Here is a 21760-nt window from a genome sequence, read left to right as displayed (position 1 = left end):
GTGTTAAGTATTGTTGTCATTAACTACATAGACATCAGAATGACTGCTTGGCATCAAATTCTAGTTCAGGTTACAGTTTACCGTGTCCCAGTTGTTATGTGGTTTCAATTATTGATTTGCTCTACAACAATTATCAAGCACAGAAGGAGTCAAGCCAGTTGAGTCAACACATGGGTTATAATTAGCATAGTCAATGCTGCATTATTAGCCAAAGAATCCACCCATTGCACGGGTGCCAGAATGTACATGGAACTTAAGCTGGCTGTACATGACCCAGTTAACGCCAGCCACAAGAGAGATATCAGCATTGCTAGTAGTGAAAGGTATTAAAAACTACAGATCTTTCACAAGCAATAAAAAAAGAAGGTAATGTTAGTTTATGTGAGCTTAAGGAATGCTGGAAAATTTCAGGATCTGAACGCTGCTTTTGTTCACTTTTCACTAAAGAAAACAAAAATTCTAGTTTATCTAAAGCCAAAATGGCCTTGGATAGAGTAGGGAATGGCTAACTCCCCTGTCGGGTTTTTTTCACCTTTTTCCTATTGAGAAGAATTAACTTCACTTCCTGTCACGGAGATACAACAGGAGGTTGGAGGAAATCTCTGTCATCAAAATAGGGTTTCCTATTGGTAGATTTCCAGCAAAAAGTCAGACTGGATTTTCCAACACATTTCCAGTCCTACTGTCAATGGTCATCAGGACCTAGAGTGAAGATGAATCTGGTCTGTTGGGACATACCATTAAAAAGCTAACAAAGCATCTAATCCTTCCCTACTCTATCCAAAACTTGAATCCTTCCCTACTCTATCCAAAACTCAATATAAGTTTTGATTTTCGATTCATATTCATTTCACTGCACAAATGTTGAGACAATGTATAATAAGTTCCTGGGAAATGTCAGAGCAGCTTTTAACATTCAAGTGGTGTAAAACTGGGCAGAGCCAGCAAGATCTGCAGTGTTACAAGTATACCTCATCTCCTTTTCTGCGAGACACTCTGAAATATTTATTTTAAAGAGAAAGGGAAGGGGAGAGAGAGCCACCGAGCCGCCACTGGTGCAGTAAGATTTTATTAAAAATATATAATGTTAAAAACGAATTGTTATGCACTCACAAGCATCTCAGGGTGGTAGGCATTGAAACAGCTCAGTCTGAAGGTGACAGGGGAAAGACCAGTCCTTCCAGGATCCGCTTGGATCGCAGAAGCGCTACAGACACCGATACAGGAGTCCAAAAAGCCATGAAGGAGTTGTTTCAATGCCTACCACTCTGAGACACTTGTGAGTGCATAACAATTTGTTTTTAATACTATATATTTAATAAAATCCTACTGCACCAGTGGCAGTTTGGTGCCTCTTTCTCCCCTTTTGCAGTGCTTGGGTTCCCAGCCCGTTTAAGCAGACAGCCTTGCTTTAGCCAACAAAAGGGGGAAACTGCAACGTGGTGAGGTCAATTACAAAAAACTTTATTGAAAAAATTCCATCAAAATAGAAAAAGAGGGGGGATCCCACATATGTGGAGCGTGGCCACACAGGTGGGGTCCGTACCTCCGCAATATCTGAGAGATATGCAGGCAAATGACAATAAACAGACAGTGAATAAAAAACAACGTTGAATGGTTAAAAATAAACGCTGGTGGAACAGCCCTCCTCCCTAGTCCCTGTGTGGAAATCGCTGACTGTGCTTGATGACTGAGTGATGGATAGGATGAAAAAAAAGTCCTCCTAAGTAAGCTTGGCAGCTATATAATGTCCCAAATCATAACTGGGAATGAATGTGCCCTGTCCTGGGCTTAATGGTAATTATGTGTACCCAAACTGATCCCAATTGGGATCCCCCCTCTTTTTCTATTTTGATGGAATTTTTTCAATAAAGTTTTTTGTAATTGACCTCACCACGTTGCAGCTTCCCCCTTTTGTTGGCTATCCGGGGGCTGCTCCAGCCCCCCCCCCACTTTTTTCCTGTATTGTATTCCTTGCTATGTGGGAGGGAGCCCGTCTAATGGACAAATCGTTTTGATCAATTGCATATTTCATTGGTCACAAGTAAATTCAACCTAGTGTTTTTTTTTATAATTATTTTTTCAGCCTTGCTTTAGCCAGCTGTATCAGTAGTAAGTTAATTTATATCAGCCCATAACTTTGAAATTGTTGGTTTTGTGGCTCTTATTGTATTGTTTTACTACTTGTAGGTTTTTCTATACATCCTTTCATTTGTACACGTTGGTAGTTTATTTAGCAGATATACAGTGCCTTGAAAAAGTATTCATACTCCTTGAAATTTCCCACATTTTGTCATGTTACAACCAAAAACTTAAATGTATTTTATTGGGATTTTATGCGATAGGCCAACACAAAGTGGCACATAATTGTGAAGTGGAAGGAAAATGATTTTCAACATTTTTTACAAATAAATATATGAAAAGTGTGGCGTACATCAGTATAAATACAGCTGTTCTGTGAAGCCCTCATAGGTTTGTTAGAGAACCTTAGGGAATAAACAGCATCATGAAAGCCAAGGAACAAACCAGACAGGTCAGGGATATAGTTGTGGCAAAGTTTAAAGCAGGGTTAGATTATAATGAAATATCCCAAGCTTTGAACATCTCACGGAGCACTGTTCAAGCCATTATCTGAAAAAGGGAAAGAGTGTGGCACAACTGCAAACCTACCAAGGCATGACCGTCCACCTAAACTGACAGGCCGGGCAAGAAGGACATTGATCAGAGAAGCAGCCAAGAGGCCCATGGTAACTCTGGAGGAGCTGCAGAGATCCACAGCTCAGGTGGGAGAATCTGTCTACATGAAAACTATTAGTTGTGCACTCCGCAAATCAGGCCTTTATGGAAGGGTGGCAAAAAGAAAGCCATAAGAAGTCCCGTTTGCAGTTTGCCAGAAGCCATGTGGGGGACACAGCAAACATGTGGAAGAAGGTGCTCTGGTCAGATGAGACCAAAATTAAACTTGTTGGCCTAAAAGCAAAATGCTATTTGTGGCAGAAAACTAACACTGCACATCACCCTGAATACACCATCCCCACCGTGAAACATAGTGGTGGCATCATGATGTTGTGGGGATGCTTTTCTTCAGCAGGGAAGCTGGTCAGAGTTGAAGATGGATGGAGCCAAATACAGGGCAATCTTAGAAGAAGAAAACCTGTTAGAGTCTGCAAAAGACCTGACACTGGAACAGAGGTTCACCTTCCAGCAGGACAATGACCCTAAACATACAGCCAGAGCTACAATGGAATGGTTTAGATCAAAGCATATTCATGTGTTAGAATGGCCCAGTCCAAGTTCAGGCCTAAATCCATTTTAGAATCTATCGCAAGACTTGAAAACTGCTGTTCACAGACACTCTCCATCCAATCTGACAGAACTTGAGCTATTCTGCAAAGAAGAATGGGCAAAAATGTCACTCTCTATATGTGCAAAGCTGGTAGAGACATACTCAAAACGACTTGCAGCTGTAATTGCAGTGAAAGGTGGCTCTAAAAAGTATTGACTCAGGGGGGCTGGATACAAATGCACACCACACTTTTCACGTATTTGTAAACAATTTTGAAAAACATTTATCATTTTCCTTTCACGCCACAATTATGCGCCACTTTGTGTTGGACTATCACATAAAATCCCAATAAAATACATATTTCAAACGGGTATGAATACTTTTTCAAGGCACTGTAAGCAGCGGCCTCTGCTGTTAGGTAGGTTGTTGATGTAAGGTTAGTACACAGGCCCCCACACACTAACTAGATTTCTCTTTATCTTGCAGCAAGTGTAGCACTGATTGCCGGTGCTTGTGTTTATCTTTATGAAATATTTATTTTACCCAAGCTCCTTTCTACTTTTTCTAAAGCTATTTTTGTTACATTTCTCTCATAATCCTACCATAACCAGTTTCTTTACAACTTTTAAGAACAGGGGCTACCTTACCTGTTTTCCTTCCACTACTCTAGCCCTCCTCTGGTCACCACAGTACAAAATATGTGAGACAAATATGGCAGCATCTTGGGAGGAAGAAGTGTCTCTTCCTGCTGTACTCATACCATGCTGTTTGCTAGTCACCCTTTCCACTCTCTCACTTCACTTTTACACGGAGCAGACTCCCATTTTGATCAGCAGAGACTCTGCCTGCTGATCCCCTACTGATCAGAGCAGAGGGGATGGATGACAGGTCCTGTCTGCTCAGCTTCTGCAGAGTGGACATGGACAGAACCAGCTCTCCTCGATGGACGGCTGGGAGTAAAGGAACTCTGTTGCCCAGTATTAAGCAGCTGAAGTCATGCATACATTTATATAAGAATTTGTTCATTTTGTGATAATCAGTTCTAATAATGCAAGCCATGATTGCATCCTAAACCATTCACGATTTGTGCTGCCTGTAGGATTTGCATAAGACTCCACCCAGGATTTAAAGTTAATTTATCACAGGTATTTATATAACGCTAACAATTTACACAAAGAAAAGAGTGGCTGCACACCGGAATAACAAAAGTTCTTTCATTCCTCTTCCATAAAATACAAAGAGTCATACACCACAGGGTAGTAGCAAGTGCATCGAGTAGACGCGTTTCACACAGTTACATTGTGTTTATTCATTACGGGTAATGTTTACAAACTTACAGTGCACCCGAAAAGTATTCACAGCGCTTCACTCTTTAAAACAATGGGGCAGCGCTGCCATACCGCAGGTAAAGCGCCGCCACGCGGGTTAAAAGGGATTTAACCCTTTTTCGGCCGCTAGCGGGGGTAAAATAGTGCCGCTTTACCGCCTACGCCTGGGCACTCAAAATTTAGTTCAGGTGCATCCTGTTTCCACTGATCATCCTTGAGATGCTTCTACAACTTGATTGGAGTCTACCTGTGATAAATTCAGTTGATTGGACATGATTTGGAAAGGCACACACCTGTTTTTGTAAGGCCCCACAGTTAACAGTGCATGTCAGCGCACAAACCAAGCAATGAAGTCCAAGGAATTGTCTGTAGACCTCTGAGACAGGATTGTTTTGAGGCACAGATCTGGGGAAGGGTACAGAAACATTTCTGCAGCATTGAAGGTCCCAATGAGTACAGTGGTCTCCATTATCTGTAAGTGGAAGAAGTTTGGAACCACCAGGACTCTTCCTAGAGCGAGCCGCCTGGCCAAACTGAGCGATCGGGAGAGAAGGGCCTTAGTCAGGGAGGTGACCAAGAACCAAATGGTCACTCTGACAGAGCTCCAGTGTTTCTCTGTGGAGAGAGGAGAACCTTCCAGAAGAACAACTATCTCTGCAGCTGTCCACCAATCAGGCCTGAACGGTAGAGTGGCCAGACGGAAGCCACTCCTCAGTAAAAGGCACATGACAGCCTGCCTGGAGTTTGCCAAAGGACACCTGAAGGACTCTCAGACCATGAGAAACCAAACTCTCTGGTCTTTGAAACAATGATTGAAATCTGTGGCCTAAATGGCAAGCATCATGTCTGGGGGAAACCAGGCACCGCTCATCACCTGGCCAATACCATCCCTACAGTGAAGCATGGTGGTGGCAGCATCATGCTGTGGGGATGTTTTTCAGCGGCATTAACTGGGAGACTAGTCAAGATTGAGGAAAAGGTGAATACAGCAATGTACAGAGACATCATTGATGAAAACCTGCTCTGGACCTCAGACTGGGGTGAAGGCTCATCTTCCAAAAGGACAATGACCCTAAACACACAGCCAAGACAACAAAGGAGTGTCTACGGGACAACTCTATAAATGTCCTTGAGTGGCCCAGCCACAGCCCAGAATTGAACTCGACTGAACATCTCTGGAGAGATCTGAAAATGGCCGTGCACCAACGCTCTCCATCCAACCTGATGGAGCTTGAGAGGTCCTGCAAAGAAGAATGGGAGAAACTGCCCAAAAATAGGTGTACTAAGCTTTTAGCATCATACTCAAAAAGACTTGAGGGTGTAATTGGTGCCAAAGGTGCTCCAACAAAGTATTGAGCAAAGTATTTCCAAATTCCATTTTTTTTTTGCTGTTATCTGACTTCCTGTTAGAGGGTGGCCATGTTCGTTCTCCGTAGTCTAAATGTATTTAGGAACAAGGCCACCCTCTCTTGCTCACTCCCAAGATGGACTTTAGACTTTGAGATTTATAATGTGCATAAAGCAACTAACATGCACTGATTGATAAAAGGTTTTTTTACCATAATGCATTCTCTGCATTAAGGTAAAAAAAAACCTTCTGTGCAAACAGACACAGCCTCCAAACTATTGGGTTGTGGCTTAGGAAGGTGGAGGAGTTGAACTGGATGGAGGATTTGGTGCTGACGGCGCAGCAAAAACGAGAGGTGTAATCGAAAACGTGGTCTCTATGGAATATGTTTATCTACTGTATAAAAAGGAAGGTAAGGCTCTCTTGGATGTGGATCACCCTCCCTGGTTGATAGAGAGGACCTTCTCCTCCCTTGTGGCGAGTTTCCTGGCACCCCCCTTTTTTTTTTCCTCTAGACCGGGGTCGGCAACCCGTTAATCGCGGGCTACCTGTCAACTGCAGACAGGTAGACTGCGAACAGCACCGCTAACCCCCGCCCTCTACTTTAGGTACCGGACTGGTTCTCTCTCTGCCACCAGCCACACCTTTGGTTCTTCTCTCTCTCCACAACCCGCCCACCCTCCGTCATCAGTGAACAGCGGGGAGCGTGAGCCAGCAGAGCTCAGGACAGATGGAACTTGCAGGCGATTGGTTGCTAGCAACTAAGCAACCAATCACCAGCTTGTTAATATGAAAAGTCACTCGGCCAGCTTCTGCCCCCTGTCCAGAACTCTGCTTTCTCTCGATCTCCACTGTGTGCAGAGGTAGGATGCAATGGAACTAAGCTATGGAACACTGCTATGGGTGGGAAGGGGTCCAGAGGTCACTGCTAAAGGCGGAAGAAGAGGACACTACTGTTTGGGGAGGTGATGTGAAGGGGGCAGTGGACACTGCTATGGGCAGGGCCACCCCCATAGCTGTGTCCTCTACCACCCTTCACACCCCCCCCCCCAACTCTGCATTCTGAGAGCAACGCACTCCCGATCCCTGCATTCTGAGCGCAACGCACTCCCGATCCCTGCATTCTGAGCGCAACGCACTCCCGATCCCTGCATTCTGAGCGCAACGCACTCCCGATCCCTGCATTCTGAGCGCAACGCACTCCCGATCCCTGCATTCTGAGCGTAACGCACCCCTGATCTCTGCATTCAGAGCATCTCCCCCCCAGCCCCCCTAAATACTTACCGGAGTCTAAATTTGATCCAACACTGTGCCCAAGAGCAGCAAATCTCTCCTCACTGGACATGGAGGCAAGAGGGGAGCCATTCGTTAATGGACACTCGGGATCAAGCCCACAGAAATGCCCCCATAACAAGCACCTTGCTATGGGGACACTTGGCAGAGGTGAGGAGCCAAGAGTGCCAGCGGGTGACCCTAGAAGAGGAGGATCATGGCTGCTCTGTGCAAAACTATTGCACAGAGCCAGTAAGTATAACATGTTTGTTATTAAAACAATAAATAAAATGACAATCACTTTAAGCAATGGATGTGTATAGATTACTTTTGGAAAAATAGATATGGTTTAGTGTCACTTTAACTGCCTATGTACATGTCTGTGTAACTAGCATACAGTAGCACACAGTTCCTAATCAAATTCTTCATGTAAAAGAATTCACCTGTCAGCATTACATTAACCAAGCCTCTTTTGTAAAGAAGCAGAAGTGATCTAAATTTAGCTGTATGCACTGTGTAGTGACATATATGGAGGAACTCTCTGTACATACAGAACTATGAAAAAAAAAGAGGGTCAGCTGTGCTAACAGATATTGGTAGACAACATGGGCATGGCATGCTGGTTAAAATTTAACTCAGAATTTTCATCTGGAGTTTATGGTTTACAGAAACCCTGAACATTCATACAACATAAGTAAATGGATAAACATTACAAAAAGGCAAGGATGTCTCATATGTGATTATACAAAGAAAAAAATATGACAGTTTTACCATTATGTGAACAGCTAAAATCTTTTATCATCTATTTTCCAGCACCTGGGGAGAAATAATTATTGTGAGCTACAAATATACAAGGAGGGGGGTGTTAATAAAACTGGAACAGACAGAATCTGGGAATTTGGAGAAGCTGTGCATAGTAGTAACCACTCAGCTTCTATCTTCAGCTTGTTCAAGTGATTCTTAGCCCACGTTCACATCGGGCAGTTTTGACATGCCATTTGAACCACATGTCAAATCGCATGTGAAATAGTCGGCTATTGCCAGCAACGGCACCGCCTGAATCGGTGCAACACCAACTTTGCGGCGCTGCACCGATTCCCAAAAGTAGTTCCTGCACTACTTTTGGCGACTTCAGGGGCAATTTCAATGGACATCTGGGCAAGAACCCGCACAGTTCGCTCTGAAATTGCTCCCAAAGTCAGACTGACATGCTGGTTTGAACCTAGGCTAAAGGTTGTAATAAAATTTGAAAAAAACATGTTATACTTACCATTGCACATAGCAGCCCTTTTCCTCTTCTTTTTGGGTCCCCCACTGGCAGTCCTGAGGAGTGCCCCCAATAGCAAACCTTGTCCATCCACACACTCAGCTCACTCATCTCTCTCTCCTGATTGGTTCACTGGCTGTTACTGACAGTAGCAGGAGCCAATGGCTCTCACTGCTGTGTGAGCCAATGAGAAGTGAGAGACCCGGGAGAGCCGCTGCCCTCATGCACGTCGCTGGATTGAGATGGGGCTCAGGTAAGTATAAAGGGGGGCTGGGGAGGAAGCTGCACCCAAAAGGTTTTTTACCTTAATACCTTAATACATAGGATGCATGAAAGTAAAAACACCATCTGCCTTTAGAAACATTTTAATGCAGTAGTAAACCTTGCGTAGTAATTTTTACCTACAGGTAAGCCTATAATAAGGCTTACCTGTAGGTAAAATGAATATCCCCTATACATGCACCGTTTAGGAGATATTCACCCTGGATGCAGCCAGTTATGTCACCGGCGTATGCGCTCTGAAGGTCTGGCATACTTCAGAGCTTTGTGCCGGAACTGAGGGCTCCCGCACGCATGCGTGGGAATGACATCATTGTGGCTCCAGCCAATCACATAGCCGGAGTGCGTTGACCCAGAAAAAACAAAACGGGGGAAAATGTGACAGTACAGTGCCTAAGGGCTTTGTTCCAAGGTGAGTGATGCATACTAGCACATTATGCCATTGCCTTGCATGCATTTTTTTTTCCCCCCACAAGCCACACAGCTGCAGTTTACAACCACTTTAAGCTTTGAAAATGAAAGTTAGAAGATGACTGGTTGCCATGCACAGCTGCTCCAGATTTTGCCTGCTCCAGCCTTAGTAAATTCTGTTCAATGTGCATTATTTATTATACAGCAGCCACATGTCCAGTGTATCTAGGAAAAAACTTGATTAACCACTAGTCGACCAGCTCACACATATATACTGTGGCAGATCGGCTCTCCTGTGCGAATCGCCGTACCTGTACGGCAGCTCACGCAGGCGCAGATGCGGGTGGCCGCACATCCAAAATCTCGATCAGCTCCTCAATTCGCTATAGAGCCCAAGGGAGGGGCTAAGGATGGCAAAGACACTCGGGCTCTATAGCGATTTGAGGAACTGATCGAAAATTTGGATGTGCGGGTCTATGTTGCGCTTTAAACCCATGTTCGTATTAATGTGGTGTGCTGAAAGTATCTGCATGTTGTGAGTACCCAGTATATTTTAATAAACGCATGTTAAAGTGTTTTAAACAATTCAAGCACTACTGTAGTCTTTTTCTCTGCATATGTTCTGACATACTGAGGAGGAGATCTTGGGAGAAGTTTAGGAGCCAGCTGTGTTGGATATCTCGCTGAGTCCTGGGGTGGTTCACAGGCGTTTTTTTGACCCTTCTTAGTTGGGGGGTCGCACTCCCAGCGGTGAGCCTATACCCATTGGGGGGGGGGGGGGGGGGGAGTATGAGTGAGACGATTCCGTGGTGGTCTGGGAGTTTTATTTATAGGACTTCACAATTACATTTAGTTTTTCATCAATCAACATCAATTTGTGGAATTTTCACAGTTTTTATATGGACTTTTTTGCACCTTATTGTACAGACATTTAATTATGCACTTTTTATGTTGTTTGATTCAATGATTTTTGATATTTGTTTATATTTCATGATTCAGCGCTGCGCTTTTATATATTGATTTTTGTGCACATGCATATGGGGATGTGATCAGTGCTAGCAGCTGGTCTTTTGAATACCTTTCACACACACACACACACACAGTTTCTAGTACACAAATAGTTCCTTTTTGTTTTTGGGTAGCTTGCAAGACTCGATCATATATATATTTTCAGGTAAGTAGAACATGTTTGTTATTAAAAAAAAAAAAAATTACAAGCTTTAGAATCACTTTAACACCTTTCCCCCCAGCCTAAAGTAAACTGACATCCAGGCAAGAACGCTGTTGTTCCAGGATGATGTCATATGATGTCCTCCCTCGGGTACCACGCAGCGGAACAAGGCTGTGTCCACTGGATCACGCTGTCAGTGCCATGTGACTGCTTTGACCAATTACAGCAGATCACATGGCAATTCTAAACAATGGATGGCTTCCTTTCATGCCATCCATTGTATACAATTGTGCTGCCAGCTGTATTTGGTCACAGTGATCACATGGTACAGACAGGACCAATCACAGCCCATCTGCACCATGTAATTAGCTTTGACCAATCACAGCTAATCACAACAAAAGGCACTGAATAAACCAGTTTCATTCAATAAAAATGGTTGCTTATATCAATGAAATGAATTGGTATATGCAATCATAATGTGTAAAAAAAAAAAAAAAATCCTGATCACTTCCCATATAGTAGTACAATGTTACTATGGTAACACTGTATTGCTCTGGTCACAGTGTGTTAGAGAAAAAAAAAAAGCAAAAAAACAAAAACAAAAAAAAAAAATTTTTTTTTTGCATACTGTCACCAGTCAGTGTCCCTGATCACCGCCACACCGGTTATTTGATAACGCAGTACTGAACTTGTGGCAGTATTTATAAGGAAAAACATTGTGAATTTTTTTACTTTCTTCATTTTCCAAAAAAGTGTGACAAAAAATTACAACTTAAAAAAACTTGCCATGCCTCTTACTAAATACCTTGGACTGTCTACTTTCCAAAAATGGGTCATTTGGGTGTATTTGTACTGTCCTAGCATTTTCAGGCCTCAAAAAAATGAGATAGGGTGTCAGTACGTCAGGATTCAGTTATACACTAGAGTTTGTGGACTAAATAATAAACATTGATTTGGGTTATTTTAACCAAAGAAATATAGCAGAATACATGTTGACCTAAGCTTTTTAAGAAAAATTATTTGCAAAATTTTATAACGGAAACGAAGAAAAAATTTATTTTTTTTTTTAAATGTTTAATTTTTTTTTGGTTATTTAGCATAAAATAAAAAACCCAGTGGTGATAAATATCGCCAAAAGAAAGCTCTATTTGTGTGAAAAAAAAAATAATGATAAAAATGTCTTATGGGTACAGTGTTGCATGGCCGTGCAATTGTGATTCAATGTGTTAACGCGCTGAAATGGCCTGGGCAGGAAGGGGGTAAAAGTGCCCAGTATTGAAGTGGTTAATAATCCCAAAAACAAAAAATCCCAAAAAACATAAAAAGACACTGTAGCCGCTGACTTTTAATAAGGACGCTTACTTGTCCAGGTAGCCCGTGATGTCGGCCCCCCCGAATCCGATTTGTCCATCGGATCGGGTGCAGGCGCCACCATTGTAACTAAGGGAAACCGGTAGTGGAGCCTTGCAGCTTCACAGCCAGTTTCCTACTGCGAATGCTCGAGTCGCGCAGCATGTTTTGAATAGCCAGCTTGACTCATGGGACACACACAGATCCCAGAAGACAGTGGTGGAGGAGGGCTCGCCGCAGGAGGATATGGCGTCCTGGGCCGCGGCCGACCTAGGACGGAGGTACACTTAGTACTTCAAAAAAGATACAAAAGAAAAAAATAAAATATCCAAAAACGAGGGGTGGAAGGGTAGTCTTTAGTTTAAGACCACCTTTCAAAAGTGGGTGGAACTCCGCTTTAACAACATTATCAATGAAACCATAAAGATAAAATGACAATATTGTCCTGTGCTTACATACAAAAACAAATCCAATAGTGATACAAAATATTCAATACACAGATGTGAACAGAAACAAAGTGTCCACTTCAATCTTTCATTTCTAAAATGTCTTTATTTCTCAAGAAAAGTCACACATGCTCACACTGTCATAAAAGTAATCCTCCCCTGTCAGCATGGATGGCTGCTCGGGACTACAGACTGCAGTGTCTCCCCCTCTCAGTAGAGTGAATAGAGACCGCTGGGGCTAATCGACAGTGTGGGCAGAAGCCAGTGTCTAAGAGTTCCAGTACACATGCTTTAAGTTTACCAGGGGCTGGACCGGATTTTTCATGCCTGCTTTTATTCGCTTGTTACTTGTGAGCATAATAGTGGGTTTAATAATTGACTTTATAAGAATTTACTACACTATTTGAGAATTATCTTTCTGCTGGCGAATCACCTCCTGTGAAGTCTGGAACACTTGAGAGACAGCTTGAGCCTGTTTTTGCTCTATTGAGGAGGGGAGACACTGCAGTCTGGAGTCCCAAGCAGCCATCCTGACAGCCATGCTGATGGAGGAGAATTCCTTGGCAGACAGCAGGAGCTTGTTCACCTTTACTTGAGATAGAAAGGCATTTTATAGTCTGATGATTGTGGATCTGATTTTTGTGGTGAAAGAAATCACTGTGGAGTGTTCTGGGGTGGTGCCCCTTTATCACAGGGTGGAAAGTTTTTTGTTGCAAGATGCAGATTTGTTCACAGTGAGAAAAATGAAAGACCGAAGCGGACACTTTTTGTTTCTGTTCATATATGTTTATTGAACATTTTGTTTCACTATAAGATTTGTTTTTGTATGTAAGCACAGGACACTATTGTAATTTTATCTTTATTTTTTTGACACTATGTTATTAGGATCACATTACTTTTTTTTTTATTTATTGTGAAATGTAGATCACTGTGCTGTGCTGTTTGAGGTATTATACACTTCATTCATTTTATATTATTTTGTATAGGGCTTCCCATCCTCAGCGGTTTCCCAACCCTGGTCTCCTGCAGAAATCTTAGTCAGCTCTTAACCAATTCTTGACTGCACTGTAGCCAAAAGACGGCTACAGTGCAGTCGTCCAGCTCTGGAAGGGTGTCTATTGATGTCCTCTCAGAAGCATGCCCCCTGTGCACGAATGCAGCACTCTCTATGTCAGGGTAAAGGGCCAATCAAAGCAGCCCTTTACCATGTGATTAGACACAGCTGATCACTTGTAAACAAACTTGCCGGTTACAACATTCCTTTCCTGTCACAGCTGGGAGAGGAGAGCCGGTAACAGGCAAGTATGACAGGGGGCTTTTATACTGATAATCAGTGTCCTGATTATTAGTGCCGCCTATCAGTGCCTCCTAATCAGTGACCACCAGTGCAGCCTCATCAGTGCATATTAGCGAAGGAGAAAAATTACTTTAAAATGTTTTAACAGAAACTAAGAAACACTTTTTTTTTTTCCAACATTTTCTGCCTTTTTTCATTACCAAAAAAAAAAGAAAACTCTAATCGTCATTCAAAGTGCGACAGCACTGAAATCTGAAAATTGGCCCAGGCAGGAAGGGGGTGAAAGTGCCCTGTACTAAAGTGGTTAAACTCATGTATGAGTAGAGCCTAAATGAAACTTAGTGAATTAGGATATATATAATGATTAAAGTCGCTATACACATGTTCTAGGTCAGATCAACAAATATATGCCTAGGTTTAGAGGACTTTCCATGATGGTCATAAAGTTGGACGTCTGCCACATATACACACAAAAAAATGAAATGTCTTTAAAGTGGTTCTCTATTTTACTGGCAAAACTGAAAAGACCTAAAACAGTGTTCAGCTGCGAGCTACAGGCTTCTGCAGCTCTACAGACCTCAGAGCACTTACCACTTTCTTGCTCACTTTACAGTGGCTTGAAACAGTATTCATACCCCTTGAAATTTTCCACATTTGGTCATGTTACAACCAAAAACGCAAATGTATTTTATTGGGATTGTATGTGATAGACCAGGGATCTCCAAACTTTACAAAGGGCCAGTTTACTGTCCTGAAGACTTTAGGGGGGCCGGACTGTGGCTATTGGGAGTAGAAAAGGTCTCAACGTCAGTGGGAAAAAAATAATGCCCCATAGTCTGTTTCAATGGAAGTAATTGGGCCCCATCATTGGTGTCATTGAGAGGAATTGGGCCCCATCGTTGATGCCATTGGGAGGAATTGCATCCCATCATTGATGTCATTGGGCCCCATTGTTGGTGTTAGTAGGAGGAATTGTGCCCCATCGCTGGTGTCATTTCGAGGAATTGTGCCCCCTTCATTGGTGTCAGTGGGGGGGAATAATGCCCTATTGTTGGTATCAGTGGATGAAATAAAGTGCCAAGGGCGGATAAACACAAGCAAAGGGCCGCATCTGGCCCCCCCGGGCTGCAGTTTGGAGACCACTGTGATAGACCAACACAAAGTGCCACATAAATGTGAAATGGAAGGAAAATAATAAATGGTTTTCAAATTTATTTACAAATAAATATGTGAAAAGTGTGGCATGCATTGTATTCAGCCCCCTGCAATTACAGCTGCAAGTCTTTTTGAGTATGACTCTACCAGCTTTGCACATCTAGAGAGTGACATTTTTGCCCATTCATCTTTGGAAAATAACTCAAGCTCTGTCCTCTGTCGGATTGCATGGAGAGAGTGTCTGTGAACAGCAATTTTCAAGTCTTGCCACAGATTCTCAATTGGATTTAGGTCTGGACTTTGACTGGGCCATTCTAACACATGAATATGCTTTGATCTAAACCATTCCATTGTAGCTCTGGCTGTATGTTTAGGGTCATTGTCCTGTTGGAAGGTGAACCTCCACCCCAGTCTCAAGTCTTTTGCAGACTCTAACAGGTTTTCTTCTAAGATTGCCCTGTATTTGGCTCCATGCATCTTCCCATCAACTCTGACCAGCTTCCCTGTCCCTGCTGAAGAAAAGCATCCCCACAACATGATACTGCCACCACCATGTTTCACGGTAGGGATGGTGTGTTCAGGGTGATGTGCAGTGTTAGTTTTCTACCACACATAGCGTTTTGCTTTTAGGCCAAAAAGTTCAATTTGGTCAACTGACCAGAGCACCTTATTCAACATTTTTGCTGTGTCTCCCACATGGCTTCTCGCAAACTGCAAATGGGACTTCTTAGGGCTTTCTTTCAACAATGGCTTTCTTCTTGCCACTGTTACATAAAAGGCCAGCTTTGTGGAGTGCATGACTAATAGTTGTCCTGTGAACAGATTCTCCCACCAGAGCTGTGGATCTCTGCAGCTCCTCCAGAGTTACCATGGGCCTCTTGACTGTGTCTCTGATTAATGCTCTCCTTGCCTGTCAGTTTAAGCGGATGGCTAGGTCTTGGTAGGTTTGCAGTTGTGCCATACTCTTTCCATTTTCGGATGATGGATTGAACAGTGCTCCTTGAGATGTTCAAAGCTTGGGATATTTTTTTTTTTTTTTTTATATAACCTAACCCTGCTTTAAGCTTCTCCACAACTTTATCCCTAACCTGTCTGGTGTGTTCCTTGGCCTTCATGATGCGGTTTGTTCACTAAAGTTCTCTAACAAACCTATGAGGGCTTCACAGAACAGCTGTATTTATACAGAGATTCAATTGCACACAGGTGGACTCTATTTACTAATTAGGTGACTTCTGAAGGCAATTGGTTCAACTAGATTTTAGTTCGGGGTATCAGAGTAAAGGGGGCTGAATACAAATGCACGCCAAACTTTTCACATATTTATCCATTTATCATTTTCCTTCCACTTCACAATTATGTGCCACTTTGTGTTGGTCTATCACATAAAATCCCAATAAAATACATTTACGTTTTTGGGTTGAACACGACAAAATTTGTAAAGTTTCAAGGGGTATGAATACTTTAAGGCCTCTTTTGATGTTACTAGCAGCCCAGCTATTTTCAGCATTAAGACCCCTTTCACACCGAGCCACCTATAGCATCGGTGGTAAAACACCGCTATTTTTAGCGGCGTTTTACCGTCGGATTTGTGGCGCATTTCGCCCGCTAGCGGGGCGGCTGAGAAAGGGTTAAAACCGCCCGCAATGTGCCGCGATAGCACTACACTAACGTGCTCCCCATTGAAATCAATGGGGCAGCGCTGGAGGAGCGATAAACACACCGCTCCAAAGAAGCTGCTGGCAGGACTTTTCCTGGCGTCCTGCTAGCACAGCGCTCCGGTGTGAAAGTCCTCGGGCTTTCACACTGGAAACAATGGAGCAGCTGTTTGAGGGCGGATTGCAGGCGCTATTTTTAACGCTATAGCGCCCTCGGTGTGAAAGGGGTCTAATACTTTAGAATCACAGAACAAGAATGCTGTAAATGAGCATCAGAAAAGTTAAAAAATTGCTTATCACTAAATTTGTTTTAGGTTGGAGACTTGGAAAGCAAGAGAATTAACATTGTCAAAAGAGAGGTCAGCAATGGCAGCCCCTGCACATTTCTCATGACAAAGTCACTTTCACATGAGAAAACTGTCAGTATCTGCATCAGAAGCCCACTTCCAGGTCTGGTGATCTGTCTTTGTCAGCCAAATCTGATCCTATTCAAACGATGATTTTCCAACCAGCTCAGTTAACTTTTAGATCTACTTTTTTCAAGCTGGGTGGTGCATGTAGGGTCTCCCACAGCTAAAAATAAAGGCTGATTCAGCTAAATTCAACCAAAATCGGAGCCGTCTATGGTCAGCCTAATTTTTTTAAAGACACCTCAAGAATATGAGAGCTGCATTACTGACTGCCTGCTGTACTGAGTAGGGAAAACTCCAGAACTTCCTTGTATTGATGGAGCTTGTCTGTCCCCTCCCAACTTAAACACATTCTTTTTGACCAAGAGGCAGCCATCATAGTGATGGGCCAATAGGATTTTTTCCAAGGATAGAGTCACTTTTAACACAACTGGGTTACTCTCTGCTGGTGATACCCAAATCAATTAAATAAAAATCAAACAATACTATGGCCTTCTATTTATTGCGATAAGACTGCAACTTTCACAGCAGAAACACTATTCTAATTTTACAGTTCCACATTTTTGGGAGCACTATTGTGTAACTGCCTAGAGCTATAAACCACAGAATTAGGGTAAACTGAGTAGATTCTGGTAATGTTTCCTGCAAAACAATACAGAGGAAATGAACTCTGAAGCTACAGTATGTCCTGAAAAGACAGGTATAGGGCGAAGTACTAGTCACCGATATTACCAGTGGTCCCTCTTTAAGGACTTCCCATGGCTTGTCCTGCACTGTCTCTCTGTGTGCTGGCCATCTTGGTACAGGAAGGACTTTCCCTTCCTATATCAGAGCATCCAGCAAAGAAAACAATTATCAGGACAGTGGTGACAGCACAAGATCTCACTTCAAATCTCCTGAGACTAGCAGTAAAAGGCAGCATTGCTTTAGATCCCACACTGAAGATATACAGCTATGAGGCTGTTGGTACAGGAAGTACACTGCTATAAAATTTGAGTGGGGAGGATCAAAGATACAAAGGTGCCCATGACCACTGGTAGTCCTACAAACAACTAGCATCTGATCACATCGTAGATTTGGTTTCTCTAGTCACACAAGTGTACCTGTTTATCGCGATACGCAATAGAACAGACCAGGAAAACAAAATATTTCTTGGTTTTAATAGCAATTAGAGCAAGATTTTTTGACTTACTCAATTGTATCCATCACCCAGTGGTTTGTTGGAAAGGCGTTGCACTTCTCCCCAGACATTAGGTTGTCTCCCAAATGTCGTCTTATGCCTATGGGTAATTTAGTTAACATTGACTGTGAAATGATTATTGTCAGATGTTTGTTGCAGCATCCAGGAAACTGCTGACCTCTCGGTATGTCCACACATTACAAGCTCCAACATTTACAGAAAAAAGAAAAAAGACATTTAACCACAAATTTATTGACAAAAGCCTTTTTAAATGTTGGAGGTCAAAGAGAATGGCCAAATTTGTTCCAGCTGATGGGAAAGCCACGACTGTTCACATAACTATTCTTTTAGAATGCTTCTGTGAATGTCCAGCATGTCAAACCCCAAGGAAGGTAGGCCAGGGGTGTCCAACCTGCAGAACAAGGCGGCTATGAATGCGGGCCAACATAAAATTGTAACCTTACTTAAAAATTTTGATCTATTTCAAATGCGTTTACACTTTGCAAACGCATGTGGCCAAAGAAAAATTTGACAGTGGACTTTACTGGACTTTTATAAGTTTTATCTTCACAAAGAAAAAATCTACCACTCTTCACAATCACGCCTTATTCATTTAATCAGTTTTCTGCAGCACCTATATTTGGTGAGCAACCATTTTCAAGGATGAAGCAAACGAAGAGCAGAATTAAAACCAAAATATCTGATGAGCACTTTGAGAATTCATTAGGAATTGCTACTACATCCATCCAACCAGATATGGAGTTATTTTTATCAAGAACAGTGTCAAAGATCGCACTAGTTTTATGTTGCCCTGTTTTACTTTTATTATTAAAAAAATATTTAAAAATATGAAGTTTCATTACTCAGATAGGTACATTATGTATCAGTTATTGTTAACCCCTTCCCGATCGGCGCACGCCAATGTACGTCGGCAGAATGGCATGGCTGGGCAAATGGACTTACAGGTACGTCCATTTGAATTCCCCGCCGTGCCATTGCGTGCGCGCCGCCAGCCGGGAGCTCTGTGAGTCGGGTTGCGGGTCTCGCGGACTCAATTGCTGCGGGGATACCCGCGATCGCCTCACGGAGAGGACGAACGGGGAGATGTTGATGTAAACAGCATCTCCCCATTCTGCCTAGTGACAAGTGTCACTGATCTCTGCTCCCTGTAATCAGGAGCAGTGATCAGTGTAGTGACACTGCTAGCCCATCCCCCCTACAGTTAGTAATCACTCCCTAGTACTGATTTAACCCCTCCCCGCCCCCTAGTGGTTAACCCCTTCACTGCCAGTGTCTTTTACACAGGAATCAGTGCATTTTTATAGCACTGATTGCTGTATAAATGACAATAGTCCCAAAAATGTGTCAAAAATGTCCGCCATAATGTCGCAGTCACAATAAAAACCCACAACAGTAAAATCAGTCTGTGTATGCAATAAAGCATGCTGGTTATGCTCCCTGTGGAACCTAAGGGGTTAATCCTCTGCATTATGTAAAAAGGCTGTTTCATTCTGTCTTCTCTGATCCTCCCCTTCTTCCACAGTCCCCAATCTATCTGCTGAGAGAATGGAGGCTAGGGGTCAAGCTGCACATACTCAGTTTGGTGTCTATTGATAGAGAGTTTTGTTTTTTCCTTGGGAGGATGCATGCAATCAGCACAGGGCCAATCAACACTTTCTAGACAGAGGGTCAGGGGTCATGCAGCCTGACAGGACAGTCATAGCAGAATGAAAACTCCTCCTACAAGCTTTAACCAGACACTGATAGAAGGCACAAGACTGGTAAATACTGCTGATGTAAACAGAAAACTATTGCATTTCCATGTTCTGTGTACTGCGGGAGACCAGATATAGTGAATGCAGGGTCCTGGGTTTTGTAACACTTTAACTTGTGATGTGCCAGGCTTTTTCTGCTCATCAGCTGTGCATTTTATATGTGACCAAAGACAATATGGAGTTGATTTACTAAAGGCAAAAAGACTGTGCACTTTGCAAAGTGCAGTTGCTCCAAAGCTTAGTAAATGAGGTAAAGCTACGCTTTGCAAAAAATACCCAATCGAGCGCAAGGAAAAAAAAAAAAAAAAAAAAAACTGCATTTTTGCTTGCACAATTGGTTGATAGAAGTCAGCAGAGCTTCTGTTCATTTACTAAGCTCTGGAGCAACTACACTTGCAGAGTGCAACTGCACTTCACAAAGTGCACAGTCTATTTGCCTTTAGTAAACCAACCCCTACATTGCCTTCTTTTAGAATAAAAAATATTACAAAAAATACAAAGTTTTATTACTCAGATAGGTACATTATCTATATTATTAAACATTAACTTGTGATCTGCCTGACTTTTTCTGCTCATCAGCCGCCCAAGACCATTCCTCGTCTTGCAATGTGGCCCAGAAAGGTCAAAAAGTTGGACACCCCTGAGGTAGGCTAAAGCAGCAAAAGGTCATTCTTAGTTTTGTACTTAACCAGTTCCTGCCTGCCGGCCATCATATGACGTTCTTGACTTTGTGCAGGTATATCTGAATGATGCCTGCAGTTACAGGCATCATTCAGATATCGGCCTTTTCAGCCGGCGATTCTTTACACCATAAGAACGGCTTTTCCACGCGTGATCGTTCTTAAGGGCGGCAAGAGGGGGCGTCCCCCCCTCCCGCCGCTGCTTCTACTGAATCACCGCGACAAGATCCGCCGGCCCCGGATGTTTACCATATGGTCACCGGAGTCTCTATGATTGTTCGGAGGCCGGGCGCGATGTAATGACATCATGCCTGGCCTCTGCATTCAAACAAACGGCGCTGCTTTGGCTGGCATTTTTTTTAATTTCAGGCTTCCCAGCCTAGAGGTGAGATATGGGGTCTTATTGACCCCACATCTCACTTTAAAGAGGACCGATCATGCCATATTCCTATTACAAGGGATGTTTACATTCTTTGTAATAGGAATAAAAGTGATCAAAAAAATGTCAAACATGTCCTCATGTGCTCGCACACGGAAGCAAACACATACGGAAGCCCCACCCACATATGAAAACGGTGTTCAAATCACACATGTGAGGTATCGCTGTGAACGAACCAGTAAAAAAAGTAAAGCGTCGCCTATGGGCATTTTTAAGTACTGAAGTTTGGCGCCATTCCACGAGCATATGCAATTTTGAAGCATGACATGTTAGGTATCTATTAACTCGGCGTAACTTCATCTTTCAAATTATGCAAAAAAATTGGGCTAACTTTACTGCTTTTTTTTTAAGCACAAAACCGTTTAAAAAAAAAAAAAAACGCGTTCGAAAAATTACTGTGCAAATACCGTGCGAGATAAAAAGTTGCAATGACCGCCATTGTATTCTCTAGGGTCTTTGCTAAAAAAATATATATATATATATAATGTTTGGGGGTTCTATGTAATTTTCTAGCAAAAAAAATATGATTTTTACATGTAGGAGAGAAATGTCAGAATTGGCCTGGGTGACAAGTGGTTAATAGAGTGGTAAAGGAGCTAAGAAAGTTTCACTTTAGTCTGATGAATCATATTCGGAAGGATAAAAACACTGCTTCCTTTACCATGTCAGATATAAAATAGTAGGCACACCCTAGAATTCCGCTATTAAGACTTATACCAGTGCAAAGCTAATGTTTATTTAGGCAATCATCTGAATTATTTATGCTATGCTGTTGCTAGAGCTACTGTGTCCTAATCGATAATCCAACGGCATTTATAAACTTTATACCCTGAAGCAATAATCTGCGTAGCAACCACATCAATGAAATGATCCCTGTCAGGCATCCATTCTTATGTACTCCTGTTTGTCTGTATTATGGGATGAACCATGTGTTCTCGAACAACCTACCTAAATGTGTACATTGTGATCCTCTCATTACATATAACAACATACAGCAGGCTATGTGTAAGG

General features: G+C 42.6%; 1 protein-coding gene across 3 annotated transcripts in view; it reads right to left on the bottom strand.

Moving 5' to 3' along the window:
• CRYBG1 (crystallin beta-gamma domain containing 1) overlaps positions 1–21760 on the bottom strand; it is a 343574-nt gene that overhangs the window by 81348 nt on the left and 240466 nt on the right. The gene's annotated exons all lie outside the window — the stretch shown is intronic.

The sequence above is a fragment of the Aquarana catesbeiana genome, linkage group LG04 (genome assembly GCF_042186555.1).
Source record: "Aquarana catesbeiana isolate 2022-GZ linkage group LG04, ASM4218655v1, whole genome shotgun sequence".
Taxonomy (NCBI): Eukaryota; Metazoa; Chordata; class Amphibia; order Anura; family Ranidae; genus Aquarana; species Aquarana catesbeiana.
This window is presented reverse-complemented; position numbering and strand designations above follow the sequence as displayed.